The sequence below is a fragment of the Cupressus sempervirens genome, chromosome 4, assembly GCF_028749045.1.
Source record: "Cupressus sempervirens isolate cs-2001-9-10 chromosome 4, ASM2874904v1, whole genome shotgun sequence".
NCBI lineage: Eukaryota > Viridiplantae > Streptophyta > Pinopsida > Cupressales > Cupressaceae > Cupressus > Cupressus sempervirens.
The window spans coordinates 409,696,460-409,718,254 of NC_143121.1; the positions used below are offsets into that span (position 1 = coordinate 409,696,460).

Below are 21,795 nucleotides of genomic sequence, written 5' to 3' on the forward strand. Positions count from 1 at the left end.
TTTTGTAAGTCACCCAACAACCAATATTTTCTTTTCAATGCATTTTTTTAAAGTACATGTGATATGTGTGGCAATCTTTCTTTGTTAGATGAATGTTTGCATGAAAATTCTTTGACTACTTTTGGACAACAATTAGTTGATTGAAAAAGATTCAAAACTATTGAATATCCATTGAAGGATGGGAAGATTGGAAGAAGTTGTGATCTAGTTATAGAAAAGTTAGTTGTCAAGCATTTATGAATGAGTTTAAGAGTGTGATCATACCAAAATATGTTACACTCTCAATATGCTAGATGACATGATGGACAATTTCACATATGTAAGAATATGTTTCCAATTGGTACTATACTTTCAATTTTTGACTTTTCAGACAACTACACACTTGCACTACAAGATGGGGTACAACCACAATATTACAATTTATGTTCATATAGTTTATAGGCATGCACTTGATAGTATAGAGGAGGATTAGAAAATATTGAGAGAGTACTACTTCTATATAAGTGATAATAAACTTCATTCATATGTGTCTATCCAATATTGTTTCAATGTCTTTTAGGATAATTTAAAAGAGAGATGTAAATTCAAATGACACAACATTGGATATGATCAGATAATTGTACAAGACAATTCAAGAATGCTAGAATGTTCCATTATAGAGTAGGACACATAGGCAAACTAATATCAAACATGTGTGGAGTTTATTTGAGGATGGACATGGTAAAGGAGAACATGATGGTGCTGGTGCATGGGTGAAGAGAGCCCTTTGTAGAGAGCAATTAAAATCTGAGGAAAAATCAAAATTTAAAAATGCAAATGAGATTCAGGAATGGTGTAACTAATATTTATACATAGGATCAAGTTAGAACTCAACAATCAGACATTTCTTCTACCTAGTTGAAGAGAATTATGTCCTTTCAAGATATGACTTTGACACAATTAGTGGGTCAGCTAAATGCCATTCATTTAGGAGTTCAGATTCTAACACTTGGACTATATGGACTAGGGAGCTTTCTTGTTGTTGTTTGTTTTGTCTTGTAGGTGAATGAGAAGAATGAAAGAATATAGAATGGGTTGAAGATTGTAAATATAAATCATTAGCACCAGCTAACACACATTTTCAAGATGATATATTAAATGAAGGTCATAATGTTACTTTTGCATCAAAAGACTATGGTTTTACTTTAGACCTTATACAACCTGACATGCACAATAAATAGTTAATTTTTGTTGTGCTTGTGCTTTAATTTATATTATTTATTTTTTTACATTTCATTAATATGATTCAAGTACATGTCATTAATATATTATTTATTTATGTACATATGTGATTAAATTTTTTATGTATTTTATCTTGTAGGACATGTTTATGTTGTTATTGCACTTAATGATAATGATCAACAAATTGAGTATTGGCTAGCTAGATGTATGGAACCTAAGAAAAAATTGACATGCAATCAAGTAGATGATGATGGTTTTGAGTATCCAATTGGGTCTATCATTGTAGTTGGCACTTGGCTATGTACATACCTAACAAGAATAAATTGTTTACCAACATTTCAAGACTATCTATCAGAAAAGAAGATTTTACACTATTCTCATTTGGTTGTGACAATGAATATCAAATTAGAAAGATACAAAGGGATATCCACCAGTAAGATATTATGGACAATTTCAATGGATGAGCATGAGACAATCATAGATGCATTACAAAAGAGAGAGGATGCAAATGGTATAGTGAGATGGCTACATTCAAATCAAACACATGTAAATTTTTCTTTGTTGTGCTCTTTTTATATATGTAGTTATATTACTTGAATGAATGTATGCATTGTCAATAGAAAATTATAGAGCTTATATATACCTCATATTAAGGTCTCAATTACAATTTATGCAAATTTAAATGTGTAAGGTGGATCAAACATCAACATCTTCTATAATTGCACATAGTGAGTACATACATTACACATATTTACATAATACAATTAACTCTTAGTAATTTATGCATTTATTAACACATGTTTTTCTTTTAAAATTTTATTTTGTAGGATCTCATTTGAAGAAAAGTGTTGAACCAATTTTTTATTTTGAAATTGAAGCATGTGCTAAATATTTTAAAATAGGAGTTCACTTCTATTTATGTCTTTTGCATTGTGTTACATATATACTATTTCATTCATTTTAATTTTATATGATTTCAGTTGTGTAAAATGTAGGAGTTCACTTCTATTTGAAAGTTTAAGGTTTGCACTTAATATTAAAAATTCTTTGTCAATTCAAGTAATGACCTCCTATATTTTCCATTCCTTTTACATTTATTTGTGTTTAAATTATTGTTGTAATATTTAATTAAAATTATTAAAATTATTTTTCATGTAACATATACTAACAAAATGTGTCATAATATGAATAAAATATGTCACAATAAAGAAAATAGTTCATACTTACAATGTGATAACATAATAATCTATATTGCATACACTACCATGATAAGAAGTCCTAATATTATATAACCTGGTCTAACATGCCATAATATAATCTATGAAGTCAAAAAATACATATAATATAGTCAATACATATAATACATATAAAAAAACAATCTAAAGGTTCCAAAAGACCTAATCTATCTCATTTGTAGTCCTCTTTACTCCATGGGAAGAGGACTCAGATGGATCATCCTATGTAACACAATGAGTTTCATCATGTGGGACATCATGTTGGGCATCATGTGTCACATCCTGAGAAGACAATATCCACATGCTTAATTGAAATGGGTTTCAAAATATAGCTTTCAAATAAATTAAAAATTTAGTACTTATTAAAAATAATACCACATGAGATAGATGTTAGCCCATAACAAGAGGAGGTGCACTATCAAAGCTACCAAATGTGGCTATGGTGAGGCCTAAAATTTAGAATACATAACTTTTTAAAATTTCATAAATATCATAATGAACTATGTATGTATAAATTATGATAGTATTGATCTTAAAGGATGACGTTTGTACCTCCATCTGGCTTAGTCTCATAGTCTCAACAACACTCATGGCAACATAGTCCTAAAGTCATGGATACATATGCCTTGAGTCAAAATTATATATACATGAATTACAAAGTACGTAAATTAAAAAGTACATAATTTACACTACATTTTTTTGAAATAAAAATATATATCATACTTGGGTGGTAGCTAGTGTCACAAACATGTCTACAAATATGCTACCAGGATGATCATTGACATGTCTAAAAAGGTCAAAAGATGAAGAAGTCAAAAAATAGACTATATTTCGGCCTATATGGATGAGTACGATCCATCTCCTATTCATAAAACAAAAATACATTATTGTACATGAACCAAAGTTGAAGATAAGTTAGTTATAACAATGTGTACATAAAAATAGTACAAATTATTTATTGTCAAACTTAGTTCATATTGTAGGTATGTAAGGTTGTGTATCACTAGTTAATGGATCAAGACATATATAAGCATTAGACTGTGTAACAAATAAGAATCACTACAAAATAAGATAAAAAGAATATATGAGAACATGTCATTAAATTTGAGTTCTAATGTACATTATTTATAGTGTAATTCAAAGTGCATACCATATGAAGGATGCCAACATCTGAAGATCTTGAAAAAAGACTATACTACCTCCTAGGAGGAACAATATCATCCATCCTATGTTAGTAAAAAATCAACATACATTAATATGGTTAATAAAATTATGCATGTATGTAGAAAGTAAATAATTATGTACTTTATAAATTTTAAAATTAAATTTTGACCTGCTACTCTTGACTCTCTCCCTCTCCACAAAGAGGGTCAACAAATGAATCAACATCAATGTCATCACCACCACCACCATGAGCAATGTAAACGTCATCATCAAAACTAGCAGCCTCAACATAATGGTCATTCTATGCTAGATCATCATCATCGTTGAGGCCTCTACATATATCTCTATAACTAGTACAAACATGTCCAAGTGGATGAACATGTGTTGCCTAGGTTGACTGTTGTGATAAATTGCCCAAAAGGGCAGTCAATGAAGCAAGAAGTGATACAAGAGGTTGTGAATGTCTACAATTACTTGTGTTATTGTTGAGCTTTGCTCCAACCCTATCCAAACACATCCCTTAACCAACCCCATGAAATGCTCTAATATGAAAATAATTAGGTTTCAAATCCAATTCAAACTCAGCCCATAGCTTCTTAAGAAAGTAGATGACCACCTCATGATTTGTGTGTGGTGGATGGTCAAATACCATCCACCACCACTCCCAAAAGTGCTCTGATATACTTGGATGTGTGCATCATCTAATAGATATGTGAGGCTTCTTCTTCCTAATATGATCACCCATCTTAGGGTTTACAAAATATGCTTTAATAAAATGCCCTTTATTTAATTTTAGTTCATGGACCTCTTTAGAGGATAGACCATCAGAGTAGAATGTACACATGTTTTTCCTGCATAATCTAAAGCTATTGAGGTCACTATCCAAATGCTCAATCAATTGTGCAATGCCTTGCAGTCTATCTACAAAGGTGAAGTAGGTGGGGGGGGGAGGGTGCTCGAGCCTAATGGTCTAGATGTCTTGCATGAGATCACAAGGGTTGTGCTTCATTTTGTCCCTTAGATTCTCTAGGGTAGGTGGTGGAGGACAACTAGGTGGTCATGGAGGTGGGGGTCGAGGTGGAGGTGGAGGTGAAAATTGAGGGGGTAGGGGCGGGGGTGTTGGAGAGGGTGTGAGTGGGGGTGGGTCCATCAAATATAACTTGCATATATGTAAACAATTCATAAAAATTCACGTAATTACTATTTAATAAAATAAATCTAAAATATCAATGATATAAATGTACAGCTATTAGTTTACATTTACTATATGTCTTTTTAACTACTTGAATATAACAAATTTAACTAAACCTTTTTAAACATATCAATGTAATAATACATTTAGTTTTATCTTAATCTACACCAAATAGAGTTAAATACTTTAGTAAACTTTAATCTAAAGGCTAGTTTCAAACATTATACCAAATTTAAGCCTAGTCATTTAAAATAATACTTCCAAAAATAATTAATAAATCAACTTAAATGTGAATTCTACAAATAATAGAATGATAAAATAAATTGAATCATTACTACAAACCAAACCAAAATCTACGACAATATGAATCGTAAATTTAAATAAAATAAAATAAAAATCCAAAAATATAGATAATAATCAAGAGGTGAAAGAGAGAAAAGGGATAATAGGTAGGGGGAAGAGATGAGATTAAGAGAGAGGATGGGGAGGGGGAGAGATGAGATAGATCTTAAGTATTTTGGGTTTTCATTTAAGATTAGGCATTACAATTTAGAATTATGGTTTAGGTTAAGATTTAGGATTCATGGTTTGGCATTTAGAATTAGGGCTAGGATAAAGATTATAGCATGGGTTTACATCATTATTAGAGGTATGAATTAGGATTATGATATGTATTTTCTAGGATTTAATATGAGTGTTTAGCATTTATATTTAATATTTATGATTAAGGTTCAATATTAACAATTACAATTTAACATTTAAGATTGTTGTTTGGGTTAGGATTTAGCGTTATCCATTTACAATTAGTTTAGCATAAAATTAACACTATGGTTGGGGCATAAAATATAAGATTTATGATCATGGCTAGTATTTTGGCTTATTATTTAAGATTGGGCTTTAGAATTTAAAATTACATGGTTTAGGTTCAGATACAGGATAAATATGGATGGTAATTTAAGAAATTAATGTTTAGCACTTAGAATTAGTGCTTAAAATTAGGATTACAATTAGGGTTCATATTTTAGGATCATGTGCTAGCTTTAAGGATTATAATTTTCAATTATGGTTATGATTGAGATTACTTTCCATTGTGGTTATTGTTATGGTTAGGGCTAGGGTTCAAGTGTTAGGTTTAAGATTTGAAGTTACAATCAGAATTAGTGTTTAACATTTGGGATTGGGTTTACCATTAAAAAAATGGGGTAGGATACTTGTATTAGGGTTTGAAATTAATGATTAGGGTTAGGTTTCTCATTTTTAATATAATGGTTAAAATTTTAATTAGTGTTAGGCTTAGGCTTAGAATTATGGAGAGAGTAAGATTTTACATCAAGGTTAATATTATGTTTAGGGTTGGTGTGTAGTTTTATAAATAAAGATATGGCCATTAAATCATTGAATTTTTTTTGTAAAATTTATCTAACCAAATAATGAAATAATAAAATGATACATATGATGACACATAATTTGGACTACACCATTTAAAATTTTACACTTGATTTAGAAGGGAAACATGACTTATTGAAAATCACAAATAGAATTTAAGAGTATCTAAGTTTATGTCATAATCAGGGCTAAGGTGTGTTAAGGATTTTGGTTATGATTGTTTTTTTAGGATTACGATTTTAGTTAATGTTAGGATTAGAGTTACATGAATCTAGAATTTAGAATTAAAATTATATTTTTAAGTAAGGGAGCACATTAAATACTTAGATTTATGTTTAGGGCTTAGATTAAATTATTGTATAGTTATGGTTACGTTGAGGTTAGACTTAGGAATATAGTTAGTTTTATGGTTGAAGTTATGATTTTTAATAAGGTTAGACTTAGGATAATGTATTAGGTCTATGTCATGATTAGTATTAAGATTTTGTACCTTGTTTGAACCCATTATGATTTAATATTTGTGATCAAGATCATTAAGTAAATTGCTTAAATTATCTATTATTTGATATATATTGAATTTAGAATTATTTTTAATACATAAATATTTATTATTTATTATTTAAAAATTAAACTAAATTCTAGCTTGATTTTTTCATATAATGTTATCAATTCTTACATGTCAACATACATACATCACCTTAAACTACAAGATAGGGTTACATGGTTAAGTTTTAGAAAACACATTTTAGGGTATGAGTTCATTTAACTTGGTTAGGTTTAGTGTTAGGCTATGAATATGGGTAGCTAACATTATGGTTTACATTTACATTTAGAATTTAGTGTCTAACATCATGGTATACATTTATGTTTACATTTTTTGTTATATGGTTTACAAATTTATTTACAATTAAATACTATTTAATTGAATAAATCTAAAACATCAATGTAATTACATGTTTAAATAGTCTAAACAGATATATCTAATCATTCATCACTCTAACTTTCATTAAATACATTGAAACATCTAAAATAATAATTTTTAAATTAACATTTGCACAACAAAAATTTAAATGAGCAAATACAATAATTTATATCTAAAACTATTAACAATGGAAATCTAGAATTTTACATACTCAAAAATATTAAACATGAAAGAAAAACCAATAAATTGATAGAACTATAAAGTGAAAAACTAAAGAAAATGAAATAAAATAATAGAAAACAAAGTAAAATACCTGATTGAGTGAAAAATAATAGTCAGGGCCTAGTAGAAAACCAAAAATGGGCTCATGTTTCAAAGCTAAAATTAGGCTCACATTTAGAATGACCATGAAAATGAGTAAAAATCCAGAAAAAAATGGCTTTTATGGTTTTTAGAAATTGGGTACCCAATTTTAAAATTATGGTTTGGGTACAAAAATCAGGTACATGATTTTTGAATACGAATTGAGTATAGATACCCAATTTGTTATAATAGGGTACCTATTTCTAAAGGGGTTTCATTCTATAGAATTCACTTCCATGGAAGTGCAACCCATCTTTGTGCATTCACCCATGTGTGTGTGTGTGTGTAGATATATATACATATGTATATTATATGTATGTATATAGATATATATACACATATACATATTTATATATACATACATACACACACACACACATGTATATAGGTTTTTGTGGATATGTATATATGTATATGTATATATGTCAAGAGGTGTCCTTTTCAAGGTTCTTATTTCCATCAAATCATAGAAACTTGAAAATAGGATTTGATAAAAATAGACACCTCAAGAAGGATTACTTTTGATGTACACGCCCACACACACATAACCTAAGGATTACTTTAGTCTACTATAGAATTATGATAATATTAGGTGATCATTTTTTATTGAATGATATAATTGAATAATTAGTGCATGTTTTTTGTTTTCACTTGAGTTACTAAAGGTTGGTCAAATTTTCTTGATGTTTTTTGGTTGGAATTTTAATATTTTCATGTTTAAGTTCAATTAGATCATCTTCTATCTATAAAATGTCAAATTAAGACCTAAAATTTTAATTTAGGTCACATTAGGGCTTGTTTTTATTTGGTTATTATAAGTATCAATTTGACATTTTAACCTAGAGCCTTATTTATATGCACAATATAGGCCTAATTGCATAATTGAGGTTGCATGATGTTCCTTGTGAGTCTCTTGTCATAATTTTTTTGAATTCAGTCTATTATTTCCTTCTTCATAAATATGGTTCTCTTTGTCAAATTCTTTTATTTAGTCTCTTGTATGTGTAGGATCATGGTGTGCCCAAAAGTGGCGAACTAAAAATTATGTAGTTTTGAAATGCCTTAAAGCATTTCAAACACTATTTCACCATTTTTCCCACCCATCATGATACCAAACCCAAAAAGAAATACCTTTATAAGTCATATTATATATTTTCATAGCAACCCTACATCGTCACCTTCAAAAATGTCTCGAAAATGTATTTTTTGCCCGCACTTGTTTGTTTTTTAACTTCAAACATGTAGCTTTAAAACAAAATGACCCAAATTTAATGAAATGGAAAGGGTTTCTTAAGAATTTTGTTAGCTTTTCATAAATGTAATGTATGTCAAATTATGAGTTCAATAAGTAATTATTACTTATTGTCTAATGAAGTTACATATAAAATACTGATTGATGCATTGATTTAAAAACAACTAATGGTACAACACTTTTAAAATGTAAAAGTTGCACCACATTATATGCTTCTCCTACTATAAGAAAAAGAAATCTAAATTTTATAGAATTTTGAATTAGTTAAGGTGGTCAGAGACAAGAGGTTTTTTATTCCAAAAATACTATTGTAGAAAACTAATAATTAATTTTTTATTTAGAACAAAAAAACCCAAAAGTATGTCTCACATATGTGAATGAGTCTAATTATTATATATATAATATTATTAAAAAATATAATTGTTTGGTTTTGATTAAGGTGGTTAGACATATGCCTACTTCTTATTTTTGTCCTAAAATTTTTGTTCTAGTGCATTAAAATTAAAATAATTGACCAATCAATTTTTATTTTTTCAATAAGACTTAGTATTTTAGAAAGTAAATTCAATTTCCTAGATATTCTTTTCTATCAAATTTTCAATATAAAGTTCATAATCAGTTGAAAATTGCACATAAAGTTGACTTAACCTTGATTTGTTGATTTTTTATTGCCACGTAAGGGCATAGTTTGGTTGACCATGATCTTGTACATACCCATAACTTCTTTTTTCTACATATTTCTTGACTAGTGTATATCTGGAGCTTAATTGGGAATTTGTTGATTTGTGGAGATCTTATGTATCTATTTTGCTAGTACGAACCGTAAAGATGAATTACTCTCATGATATGTGTATCTAGAAGTTTGTATATGTTTTATAACCTAGAGAGTTCCTATGTGATCGTAATAATGACATTTAAACTTGTATTTTCTCTTTCTATGTTGGCATAGTGGATCATATTGAAAATTCTTTGTTTATGATTTTTTCTAATTTTTTTTTTTAGCATAAAAAGTTCTTACTTGTTAGAGTGGGGCTATTGTTGTACCAAAAGATCAATTTGTTAGTGCCTAATAGAACCACTCAACTTATAGTGCATAGGAGATAGTTAAACACTTGTCACTAATTCCAAGGGGAACACTAAAAAAATTTCTAGTAGGACGGTATGTGTAGGATCATGGTGTGCCAAAAAGTGGCGATCTGAAATATCTCAAACCATTTCAAAATCTATTCCAACTTTTTTTCCACCCAGCCTATAATAAATGAAAACAATTAATATCTTTACAAGGTCTACTATATTTTTTGATACCAAACCTATATGGTCAACTTTAAAAACATCCTAAAATTGTGCTTTTGGCTTGCTTTTATATGATTTTTACTTCAAACATGTAGCTGATGACTTTTTTTTCACCAAAATTTGATGAAATGAAAAGGGTTTCTTAAGAATGTCATTATCTTTCCATAAATGTAAGGTTTGTCAAATTATGAGTTTAGTAACTAATTATTACTTATTTTCTAATGGAGTTACATATAAAGTGTTGACTCACACACTACTTGAAAAACAACTATAACTTTCAAATGGTACAACATTTTTTAAATCCAAAAGATGCATCACATTCTATGTTTCTTTTACTACAAGGAAAAAATTGAAAATTGAATTTTACAAAGTTTTGAATTAGTTTAGGTAGTCAGACATGATAATTTTTTTATTCCAAAAATACTAAAGTTAAATTTTAATTATTTATTATTCATTTAGAATAAAATTACCCAAAAATATGTGTCGCATCTAGGCATGAGTCTACTACTTGTATCTAGAATATTATTTAAAAATATTATCATTTCCTTTTTTTTAAGATGGTCAAACATATGTTTGCTTCTTATTTTTGTTCTGAAATTTTTGTAATATTGCATTATAATTCAAAATTTTAAAGAATCAATTTTTATTGTTTTGACATAATTCCTAGTAGTTTAGAAACCAGATTCAATTTTCTAGAGACTCTTTTCTCTCAAATTTTTGATATAAAGTTAATAATAAGTAGAAAATAGCACGTCAAGTTGAGATAACCCTAATTTTTTGATTTTTTATTGCCACTTTATATGGGCATAGTTTGGTTGACCATGATCCTACACATACCCAGGACATTCATCCTAGATTCATCAACTAGCTTGAATTCTTAATTATGATATAAATTTTATAATAAGTACCTCTTTTACTCATTGTAGATTGGCATCTTAAACAAAATTTTGATTTCTTTCTTGGTGCAACACCCAATTGCTTTCTTCCTCGTAATTGAATTATATATACACTTCTTTTATTTTACATTAGTTAAGCTATGAATTTTTACCTTCATACCCAATGTTTTTGAAGTAGTTGATAGTAGTCAAAACAATAGGGGGATGGCCCCAAAGGACAAGAAGGATGAGAATTTAGTTGGAGGTTACCACCTAGCTATCTAATTTATACTAACTTTAAACATCAAAAACCATAAAATGTTAAGAGCCAAATTTTCTTTAACCATGTTGGTAAACAGATTGGTTCTTTTTAATTCAACTCTCAAATGCCCAACTATGAAATAAAAACTAGATACCAATAGTTGGATAATCTATCTTTAGGTTAATAGATTTCCTCTAAATTGAAAGGTACAACTCCCTTATCAAATGATATTCAATGAATTTACTAGTTCCTAAACTAATTCAGTACATTCTTAACCTAAGAATGGAAGAGGAAAACCAAGCCAACCCTAGATAGAACTAACTTAGGTAGATTTTAATTATTAAACCTAGCTAATAAAAAGAACCCACAATCCCTACAACAAGAACGATTGACAGTACTCTAATCTATCACCCATTCACCATTTAGCTGAGAATGCAAGAAAGTGCTCAAAATTGACTGTAACAATACTCTAATTGAAAGTAATCAGAAAAAGTGATGCTCGAATACTCTCTTGTTTTAAATACAACAAACATAACACTTTGACTACATTTTCTCACAATATCCACCAAATCTATTACAATATTGATTATTAATCTCTAATGCATAACCAACTACAAAAATTAAATTCCCTCCTCTCTACTCAAGCAATCATAATTTTTGTAGAAAAGAAGAACCCCTCTTCTTGGAAAAATATGACAATAAATAATCTCCTTCACAACCCTGCAGTTCTCCCATGGTGACCTTTGGTTTCATAACTATTTCCTTCTAATTCTCCACTTCTTATTTGTCTTTTTAGATTCTCTTTGTAAATCTTTCAAATTTGATCATTTCGAACTTCAATGTTGGACTATTAGATGGAGTATCTTATAATTAACACATCTATGTTGGTGTTTGGCATCAGTGTGAAGCTTCTACAAATAAACTCTTTCCCAAATATCAATATGCAGAGACTCAAACATTGCCTTTTGCATATTTCCTATAGATTATTGGGTTTCATGAAAGTTAAGATATGTGTAAATAGTCATTTCTCTAGGAGCCACAATTGCACCACAAATACTTGAGAATCCAAGATTATTATGAAAGAGAAGAAAGTTTCCAAGAAGAATCACACAAGTATTATACTATCCAAGCACAACATGCGTAGTAGCTGAAGTAGGACTAGACCATTGAAGAAAAAATCTAAGAACCATAGAGAAAATAATGGCCAATATACAGGAGAGACTCCAATCAAATGATATTAAACAAGGAGGATTCAAGTGCTATTCAATTGTCTTGCTTCTACAAACTCAACCATAAAATCTTGATTGCAGCACTTGGTATTAACAAAGCACCAAATAAGTTGAATTGCAAATCTATTGTGGTTGCAATAGCCACTCTCATAGAAATAACTATCATTGCTAGTACCTTTTGCATAGAAAATTTCCCCAAAAAATGAGGAACTCTGATAGCATGATAGTTGGAGTGATAGCAATCTTAGCCATCTGATAAAAATCCACATTGTCTTACTTTAAACTGACATTTGCTAAGTCATTGGAAAATGTCATTATCTAGGAATGATAAAATTGTTTCCCTGACCTCTTCTTAAAGATCAAAGTTCCTAGATGAAGTTGAAATGTTTAAGGATAAAACTCGTTATGGTTTCTTCATATGGGAAGATACTTCACAAAAGAACTTGTTTATTGCATGTTCATTTGCACTATTACTGTAGGCAAGACTCCAGATCTTGAAATAAGTGGTGTCTTCCAAAAATAGATGGAAATAAGCCAACTTACCATCAAGACCTGCATATCTATTTCCTAAACATAGTGTTCCAAGCTTCTAGGAAAGCTATAGTGAATAATAGCTTCAATATAACTCTTGTTAAGTCCCATGCCAAATGCTACATTTGCACTATTACTATAGGCAAGACTCCAGATCTTGAAATAAGTGGCATCTTCCAAAAATAGATGGCAATAAGCCAACTTACCATCAAGACCTACACTATCTATTTCCTAAACATACTGTTTCAAGCTTCTAGGCAAGATATAGTGAATAATAGCTTCAATGTCACTATTGTTAAGTCTCATGCCAAATGCTACATTTGTTGTAACCACTCGGAGCTTATTAGAGCAGAACATGTCTAGTGTGCAGTTTTTATCCTTCGATGTTAAACCACCATGATAGCTCTTTGCATGAATATTATTATCATCAAGAAATCTACTCACCCAAAATGTATTAGACTTATGTGTCTTAATTCATTGTATTTCTTCTTGCAATTGTATTGCTGCTTCATTACTTTTTTTTGATTTTTCTTCAATTCTCTCTTTCTAGTTCCAAATAATAGTAATCATAAGGAAGTTGTGTCTTAGTTGAGGCTAGCTTATCCACTTTTACCTGTGGCTCATCACCCTTGAATTAAAGATAGACATTAGCCATATCAATTGTTGGCAAACCTAGCATTTTGTTGTCATAGCCTTTGCATATTTCCAATGGTTGTGTATATCAACTAGCATATTGTGAATCACACCCACATGGCTATCCCTTTGGGGGAGAATGAGTGAATAACTTCTCCTTGCGGAAAATAAGCAAATAGCTTCTCCTTGCAAAAAATAAGAAAATAGCTTCTCCTTTCAAAAAATAAGCATGGAAGGGTATATTTTACCAAACTACAATGGATGTGGATGTTGCTCTTTATATGAGAAAGAAACTCTAAATTTGACATGCAATCAAATATTGATTAGACACTTGTGATATGTCGTAATGGATCTAACCTTTTAAGTTGATAATGATAGCCAAACCATTTTATTGAGAGCCAATTTGATGTTTTATGTTTCTCTTATCTAATGTTCTATTTGGACATTTAAGGATCTAGAGATTAGACATCATTTGTAACATGAAGCCTTTAACATGAGACTAGTCTAGAGCTATTAAATGGGTATATAACAGAAGAATTTCCCCTCCATATCTGTTTTGAAAACTGTTCATACACTTTTTCAATTGGATGAACAATATCCTAGAACATGTATGCAGTTGTATCATTGCAATACAAATGCTTTGCATTTGTCATTCCACATTGTACTTGTACATTAAAAAATTCTAATCCACGGTTCATTTTTTGTATTTTGGATTTACCTAGCAATGACTTGCCACTTCCCTGGCTTTTCAAATAACTAATCCATCCTCAATTATTGAGTTCTTTGGGACTACAATGATTCCACAAAAAATGTAAAATCCCTCAGTAATCTTATCAGCCTCTTGTATATTATCGGCATTATTGATGGTGAAATTCTTCCCAATTCCTACATTTTGGTCTATAAAGCATTTCCTGATACTGGTGTTTTCTCCAATTCCTATAGAAACTCCACCTTTTGCAAGAAATGATCTTCTTTAATTATCTATTTCATAGTAATCTACACCCAACATTTCCATATCCTTTAGAAAAACACCAAATTATATGCGAGACTGGAGACCAATGTTTGAGTGTTCGATAAAATAGCTTTTCAAGAAACAACCATGAGAAACAATTGAATCCACGATCTTGGATTGCTCAACATTTTTTTTTGGTATACTCTAACATGTTGTATAAATATGCTTTTCTATATCATAGAAGTTGAACTTTGGTGGTTGTGTAGTGAGAGCTAGATTTTCTCTTTTGCTGAAGCAGGACTAATTTTTGAGCTAAAGTCATTTGTAGTAGGAAAGCACCATCTTAGAAGATTCAAGAGGATATCCTTTTTAAATACATAGACACCCATTGATGAAATATAAGGCTTTTTCTTTGCACCTTCTAGTGATAAGCCCAAAATAGTTGTGTCCACACCCATAGCTTGTAGGTCCTTTCCTTTTGGCTTCTCACTAAAGTAGAGGACTTGACCATTATCATCAATCTTTATCAACCCAAAATCAGATGCATGACTATCATCCATAGAGATGCATGAAATGGTAATATCTACACTGCTACTTCTATGATTCTGAACAAAGTCCATGTAATCCATACAATACAAGTATTCTCTAGGTAGGATTAGGACATCTTCAATTTCCTTATTTCTTGCATCCTCAAGAAGCCAATGAAACTAACACACAACATTTGTTGTACCTTGAAACTAATTTTTCCATTTTTCTTGAGGTCTTTGAATGGCAACCGAGGCCTTTCATATTACACACATTTCTTATGCAATGAACTATTCCATGGAACATGAAATTGAGATTCCTCAACAAAGCCATCCCCAAATTTTACTCCATTACCAAAGTTGTGTGCCCTTGCAAGGTTTCAATTGAGAGAAGCTGAATTTAATTGAGTAAGAATGTAAACTTTGTTGATTCCACTATTGATACAATTACTCATTAGCACATTAATTAAATGGTATGCACCCCGAATAGGAACCTTTCAAACACAATTATATTTTTCACATGTTGGATACTACTTGGCTTTGATTTCAACTTCAAAATGATATTGGGAATCTTCATCTTTCTCTTGAACTCAGGTCTACATGATGAATTTGGCTTTACTATATAACAAGATAGGCCATAACAAAAAACATGAAAAGTGATTCTCCATCCCAATTCTATTTCTGCATTCCAATTCCAATTATGTTTCGTTTTGTATATTCAATCAAACAATTTCAAAGATTAACTCAATTGTTTCTTTTTCGAAGTCATATTATTAACATGGAGCTGAAGAGGCACAATAAATAATATCAAACTAAATCTATAATTCTAAATAGAGGCAATGAACTCTGAATTGTGGCATAGGAACTTTCACATTTTCATTAGAACTTTTGATCTTTATCCTTCATAGAAAGTTTGTTAAGAAAACTAGAAAAAAATTTGGGAAATACTTTACAGGAGGCAACTTTAAAAGTTTTTTAAAATGGTGTACTGAAAGTGTACCTATAGCTGGCTCTGAATGGGGATTATGTGCTACAAAGTACATAAAGAATCCAAAATCTCAAGTAGAAGACAAGTGCCTTATCCATTAAGTTATAGAGTCGAGCCAAAAAGAGGGTAAACATAGAGTTTCTTGCCAGAAGGGTGGAGGGGAGCAAGGAAAACTGAAGCTACCAAAACAGGAAGACAACAAACTACAAAAGTAGGGGAAGACTATACTACACCAAGTAGGAAAGGCTACATTAAGCACACCCAAAATTGGAAAGAAAAACCTAAATGCTACAAATGAGGAGACCTCACCAATAGAATAGAGAATAAGGAAAGAATCATACATGGCCATGGACTAGAATAGAGAAATATGATCCTTTCTAAAATAGAGGAAGATGCTTCACTAGTTTGAAACAACACCGATAACCTCTGGCAACACCTTCATTGTTGAAAATAATTCCAAAATAAATTTGCATTATAGTAACCCATATGACCTTTCCAAATAACCATGTCTCATCATAAATCTCTAGTTCTTCTATACTTTTCTGCACACCACCTTTCATATGTTCAACCATCTTCTATCAAGGAGAAAAGCATTCACTAGATTCTAAGTGTACTACTAGAACATAATCACATCTACTTATATCAATAATATAACTTCTAATAGGAATGTTAGCATTAAAACTAGGATGGAGAACATCAAAGTATTTTATATATTCTAAAAGCACTACTGGAAAACACTCACATCTACTTATATCAACCATATCATCCTTAGTAGATATATCAAAAACTAAACCAAGATTGAGAACATTGGAGCATTTAAGAGATTCTAGAAATAAAATGGCATCATACTGGTCACATGTATTCTCTTTAGCAACTTTAGGTTCTAAAGAAAAATTGAAACAAGGTGATTCTTCATGATACATAGGTTCCATTTAGATTGAAACATCTTCTTCATTTGTTGCAATTGTCAATTCTGCAAGATATTCATCTAAATTTAAAATTTCAATACCTAGATTAACTATGGAAGAAGATTCTCATGTAGGCATCATGGTTTGATTAACCTCCATTTTAGAACAAGAAGAACCATGATCGAGCTCTTTATCTTCTCCATGATGTTGCAATACATCATTAACATGTGAAAACTCTTCCTCATAATTTATTGCTATAATCATTTCTTCAACAACATTCTCAAGTTCAGCAGGATGATCATCAAAACATATTGTAAACTTTCCATGTGTATCGATATGATTAGGAAAACCCAATATTGCATTACCTTGTAAAAAGAGTGCTTCTTGCATTGGATCCCTATCATCTATAATGGGTGAAGAGTCAACCCTACCATGTTCTTCAACAACACTAGGGATTCCACCTTTTGATAGAACATTGATCTCAGGATAATTTTTAGGAGAAACACTATTCAAAACATGATCTCCATTTTATTTCTATTATTCTCAGAAGAGGAGGAAAACATGGAAAGTTCCTCTCTTCCAATTCTTCTTGCCATCTCTTCAACCATATTTTTAGATTTGACAAAACATGTCTCACTTTTTCTTCAATACAAAATTCATCAAGAGGATTAATCATTGCATTTTCTTCAAGACAAATAGATTCTAACATAGGAACATTATCAACCTCTGCAAATCAAAAATCATTTTTGCCAAAATCTTCAATGAAGTTAAACTTTCCATGTTCTAGAAGTGCATTAATCATCAGATGATTTTCGAAAGAAACTTCATGCAAAATTTTATGTTTATTTTCTTCAAATCTAAAACCTTTTAAATTTGTAGTAAATGAAGGCACGGGAAAAACTTATTTGTCTACTTTTCTTACCAATTCTTTATCACTATGAAGGATGTCTTCGTTTGCTGAAAATTGTGCTCCCAAAAACCAAGGCATCTCTTTCTCTTCAAAAATTGAACAATTGGTTGATATGGGCTCTTCATTTACTGGTTTTTCATTAGGCAGATGGGCTGAATAGTATATCTCTTTTCTTATTTGATCTTGAACATTAAAGTACCTTTGATGTACACACTTTAATATCTAGGTATATTGATGATCTTTGGAGAAGCCTAATCTTTTTTCTTCAAGTTCAGCTATACTTTGTTTAAATGTAGTCCAAAGTAAATGTAAATTGAAGTCACTTTCAACATCTATCTCTTTGAATGTGGGTTTTCTTTATTGATTGAACTTCTTGTTCACTCAGGACTAAAAAATTGTAAGAGATGTGATCATGTGGGATCTTTGAAACTTCATCATCATCCACCTTTAGTTCCTTAGCTGTAATGTCCTTTCTTCATAATGCTGTAAAAAAAATTTCTTCACTTCAACCTCTTTCAGCAGGTGATATCTTGCACAGATACTTTTCCATAATAGAATAGTTGCATGATCTTCTTTAGCACTCAGGTTCATCCTTACTCCATGATTGATGCTTTCTCTCCAAGTTTCAAACATAACATGCAACACAAGGTTAGTAGTGTGATGGAGTTCTATAAGCGAAGGGTCTAGTTTCCTTCCTTTCATCATTTTAATAGACATGGTCCTTTTTAATCAATAGAAACACCAACCACTACAAGTTACAGATAATAAAATTTGAAAATGTAAACACTGGACTTCTCAACCAAAGTTATGAGAACTAGAATGGAGTCACCCATCTCTAGGTAGCAGAGATATCCATAACCACTAAGGAAGAAAACATCAACACCAATGTTCTCCTCTATTTTTCCTTAGCAAAAACTTAAAGTCATCAACTTTGAATTAATTCTTTCTTCATCGAGTTGAGACTATAGGACTAGAACCCTAATCCTTGTGGCAAGCACCTTATCTCCATAGGATCAGTTATTAAAAAGGGAAAACCAAAAAAATGTAACATTTAAAGTTCTCCCTAGCAGAGTCACCAAAAATATGTTGGTAAATAGATTGGTTCTTTTTAATTCAACTCTCAAATGCCCAAATCTAAAAGAATAATCATATAACAACAATTTGATAATCTATCTTTACATTAATTGATTTCCTCTTAATTGAAAGGTAAAGCTCCCTTATCAAATAATATTCAATGAATTTACTAGTTCCTAAACTAATTAAGTATGTTCTTAATTTTAGAACAGAAGAGGAAACCCAAACCAGCCCTAGACAAAACTAACTCAAGTAGATTTTAGTTCCTAAACCTAGCCAATACCACGAACCCACAATTCCTATGACTTCTTGACATTGGTAATGCAAAGTTGTTGATAATTATGCAAATGCAATGACATGAAATGAAAATGGAGATTAAACACGCTAATGCCTACAACAAGAATAAATGAAAGTACTCTAATCTATCACACGTTCACCATTTAGCTGAGAATGCAAGAAAGTGCTCAAAATTGACTGTAAGAATACTTTGATTGAAAGTAATCAGAAAAAGTGATGCTTGAATACTTTGATTCATAACAAAACCTCTCTTGTTTTAAATACAAAAAACATAACACTTTGACTACATTTTCTCGCAATATCCACCAAATCTATTACAATATTGATTATTAATCTCTAATGCATAACCAAAATGCAAAAATGAAATGCCCTCCTCTCTAGTCCAGCAATCCTACTTTTTGTATAAAAGAAGAACCCTCTTCCTAGTAAAATATGACAATTAATAATCTCCTTCACAACATTTCAATTCTCCCATGGTGACCTTTGGTTTCATAACTATTTCTTTCTAATTCTCCACTTCATTTTTGTCTTTTCAGATTCTCTTTGTAAATCTTTCAAATTTGATCATTTCCAAGTTCAATGTTGGACTAGTATATGGAGTATCTTATAATTAACACATCTATGTTGGTGTTTGGCATGGGTTTGAAGCTTCTACAAATAAACTCTTTCATAGATATCAATATGTAGAGGCTCAAACATTGACTTTACATATTTCCTATAGATTCTTGGGTTTCATGTAGGTTAAGATATGTATAAATAGTCATTGCTCTAAGAGCCATAGTTGTACCACAAATGCTTGAGAATCTAGGATTATTATGAAAGAGAAGAAAACTTCCAAGAAGAATCAACCATGTATTGAACTATCCAAGCACAACATGTGTAGTAGCCAAAGTAGCACCAAGTGCTAAAGCACCAGACCATTGAAGCAAAAATCCAAGAATCATAGAGAAAATAATGGCCAATACATGGGAGAGACTCCAATCAAATGATCTTAAACTGGGAGGATTCAAGTGTTATTCAATTATCTTGCTACTGCAGACTCGACCATAAAATCTTGATTGCAACACTTGGTATTACCAAAGCACCAAATAAGTTGAATTGCAAATCTATTGCAGTTCCAATAGCCACTCTCATAGAAACAACTATCAAAGCTAGTACCTCCTGCATAGAAAATTTTCTCCAAAAAATGAGGAACTCTAATAGCATGATAGTTGGAGTGACAATAGTCTTAGCTATCTGATAAAAATCCACATTGTTGTACTTTAAACTAACACTCGCTAGGTCATTCAAAGTTCCTAGATGAAGTTGAAATGATTAAGGAGCAAACTTGTGATGGTTTCTTCATATAGGAAGATACTTCACACAAGAGCTTGTCTATTTCATATTTGTTTGCACTATTACTATAGACAAGACTTTGGATCTTGAAATAAGTGGTATTTTCCAAAAATAGATGGCAATAAGCCAACTTACCATCATGACCTACACTATCTGTTTCTTGAACATAGTGTTCCATGTTTCCAAGCAAGCTACAGTGAATAATAGCTTCAATGTCACTCTTGTTAAGTCCCATGCCAAATGCTACAATTGTTGTAACCACTTGGAGCTTATTAGAGTAGAACATATCGAGTGTGCATTTTTTATCCTTCAAAGTTAAACCACCATGGTAGCTCTTTGCATGAATATTATTATCACAAAGAAATCTACTCACCAAAACTGTATTAGACTTATGTGTCTTAATTCATTATATTTCTTCTAGCAATTGTTTTGCTGCTTCATCACTTTTTTCTACTTTTGCTTCAATTCTCTCTTTCGAGTTCCAAGTAATAGTAATCATATAGAAGTTGTGTCTTAGTTGAGGCAAGCTTGTCAACTTTTACCTATGGCTCATCACCCTCAAAGTGAAGATAGACATTATCCATATCAATTATTTACATACTTGGCATTTTATTCTCATAGCCTTTGCATATTTCCAATGGTTGTGTATATCAACTAGCATATTGTGAATCACACATGCATGGCTTTCTCTTTGGGGGAGAATGAGCAAAGAACTTATCCTTGCAAAAAATAAGCAAATAGCTTCTCCTTGCAAAAAATAAGCTTGGGAGGGTATTTTTTGCCAAACCACAATGTATGTAGATGTTGCTCTTTAATTGAGAAAGAAACTCTAAATTTGACATGCAATCAAATATTGATTAGACACTTGTGATATGTCATAATGGCTCTAACCTTATAAGTTGATAATGATAGTTGAATCATGTGATTGAGAGCCAATTTGATGCTTTACGTTTCTCTTATCTAATGCTCTATTTGGACTTTTAAGGATCTAGAGATTAGACATCATTTGTAACCCGAAGCCTATTAAGTGTGTATATAATAAAATAATTTCCCCTCCATATGTGTTGTGAAAATAGTTCATATGCTTTTTTTGTTGGATGCGCAATATCCCAAAACATGTATGCACTTGTATCATTGCAATACAAATGCTTTGGATTTGTCATTCCACATTGTACTTGTACATTAAACAATTCTAATGCACAATTCTTTTTTTGTATTTTTGATTTACGTAGCAATGACTTGCCGTGTC

The 21,795-nt window shown here is 30.8% G+C and overlaps 2 pseudogenes; both read right to left on the minus strand.

Moving 5' to 3' along the window:
• Positions 1-14,306: 14,306 nt before the first annotated feature.
• LOC149561788 (glucose-1-phosphate adenylyltransferase large subunit 1, chloroplastic/amyloplastic pseudogene) lies at positions 14,307-17,918 on the minus strand (annotated as a pseudogene).
• Positions 17,919-19,915: 1,997 nt separating this feature from the next.
• LOC149561789 (nucleotide-sugar uncharacterized transporter 2 pseudogene) lies at positions 19,916-20,781 on the minus strand (annotated as a pseudogene).
• Between the last annotated feature and the right edge of the window lie 1,014 nt (positions 20,782-21,795).